Source organism: Aotus nancymaae, unplaced genomic scaffold (genome assembly GCF_030222135.1).
Source record: "Aotus nancymaae isolate 86718 unplaced genomic scaffold, 86718_ANA_hifiasm-v0.15.2.pri h1tg000040l, whole genome shotgun sequence".
Lineage (NCBI taxonomy): Eukaryota > Metazoa > Chordata > Mammalia > Primates > Aotidae > Aotus > Aotus nancymaae.
In genome coordinates this window covers 26,838,166-26,840,122 of record NW_026988454.1, presented here as the reverse complement: position 1 = coordinate 26,840,122, position 1,957 = coordinate 26,838,166, and the positions used below count along the sequence as shown (strand labels likewise).

The 1,957-nt window shown below is 32.1% G+C and overlaps 1 non-coding gene across 1 annotated transcript; it reads left to right on the top strand.

Annotated features, from left to right (window-relative positions):
- The first annotated feature begins 1,265 nt into the window (after positions 1–1,265).
- On the top strand, positions 1,266–1,406 carry LOC135268447 (U4 spliceosomal RNA). Its single transcript, XR_010336775.1, has one exon. It is a non-coding gene; the product is annotated as a U4 spliceosomal RNA (small nuclear RNA).
- Positions 1,407–1,957: the final 551 nt, after the last annotated feature.

The following is a 1,957-nucleotide window of genomic DNA, read 5'->3' as shown; positions in this document are numbered from 1 at the left end:
GGTTTGGTCTGCTTATTCTGGTTATTTTACTTGGGTTGTTTTTTTCTACCTGACCAGGAGGACAAATTTCCTAAGAACCTTCTATCAGAACAGTTTAATAGCATAGAACCTGAGACAGACTATATGCACTTAAAAACCACTTCTGACTTTTACTTTATGGTTATCTCAGACAAGTTTACTTACATGTTTCTATCTCAATCTCTTTATCTGCAAATTGTGGGTGATAGAGCTTACTTTGCAGGGATTAGAAAAGTACCTAGTGTACAAATAATACTCAGTATCTGTTAGTATAGTTCTATTTATTTTGTCATAAATTGATTAATATTTCTTTTTTCCCGTTTTTTCAAACACCAGTTTCAGATAACTATCAATCTTGATTCCTAAAATAATGGATCAAATGATTTTTCTTGAAGAGAGAGGGAAAAAAAATTTGTTGAGGCCATATGTCTTTCCTCCAAGTGAACTGCCTAATTTTCTCTGTATGTTTGGGGAAGTTGATTTTTCACAGCACTGTTATTTTATAGCAACCATTTACTGCATTGCAGGGTATTCATGAAGCAGTTCAGCTTCTAGTGCTACTAGGGTTCCCAAATTACACGTCAGTATAACTATGACAGTATACCTGAAAAACACTTAACCTGCTAAATTACCTAGATCCTCTTCCTCTAATAGAATATAAATAAATTTATAATGGTTTGAAGAAAATAAAAGCATTCATTATCACCAGAGTCAATCTGACAAAGGTAATTTTGTCTATCACAGGGTTTTGCCTTCAATCTGAACTGATCATATAGCTATGTGATTGGAAGTTAACATCAACAAAGTCAATTTAAAGTGATAGTTGGGTAGCAAACTCACCCAAGAATCTATGAATATGAATAGTTGGCATGAAAAATACTGCAGAATAAAAAATATATAAAATTATCCTATTGACTCAGAAGAAGATAACTAGTTCTGTAGGTTATTTTGTTAAAGAATTAAAAAAAGAAATTGATGAACTAGCATCATAAATAAAATATAAATATACCCAGACTGTTAAATAAAAGAAGAGACCCCTAAAGAGAAATCAGAATAAGATGAAAGGACAACTAGTTAAGTTTAAATGAGAGGCATAGAATAACAGAAAGATTGCAAGGAATTGAAAATTTAATATTTTGTTTAAAATGCATGTAGGGAGCAGAAAATTAAAACATGGACATGGCCAAAAAATCCTGTCAGTATTGTAAGGCAGCGAAATAGATAAATATTAAGGTAATGAAAACATTAGCTTTGCACAGTGTCAGTATCATAGCCAATGAGGTTTATCCGAGGTGCGATTATTGCTAATTGAAAACTTTTCCTAATACCCCGCCGTGACGACTTGAAATATAGTCTGCGTTGGCAATTTTTCGTAGTCTCTAGGGGGACTGAATTAAAAAAAAAAAGAAAAGAAATAATGAAAACCTTAAAATGTAATTATGAGTGATAGAAAATGGAGACCTATGGCAAACATTGTAGGTGCTCTCAGAAATAAATAAAAATATTTGAAAGAGGAGCATCTTAAAATCTTTAATCAGTGAACAATAATAAAGATCTTTTTCAAATTCTTTTGTAATAATCTCTAGTTAAACTGAATGTAGCAACAATATGAATGAGGTAATTTTATGTTTTGGAAATATCAACGTTCATATGATAGTATATGGGCTAGTATATGGGCAATTTACAGAAATACTATAGGTGTAGTGAAAAGGAGGGGTAATAATGGTATTAGCCACATTTGTGGAGGATCTGCCTGTGCCAGACATCATTCTGAGTACTTCACACACACTGACATATTCAATTTTCAAAACAACACTAATCCTCAAAATAACAATATTAGTCAGGGTTCTCCAGAGAGCAAGAACAAATAGGAGATATACAGATATGTATATCTAGAATGGGATTTATTATAAGGAATTGGCTCATGTGATTATGGAGG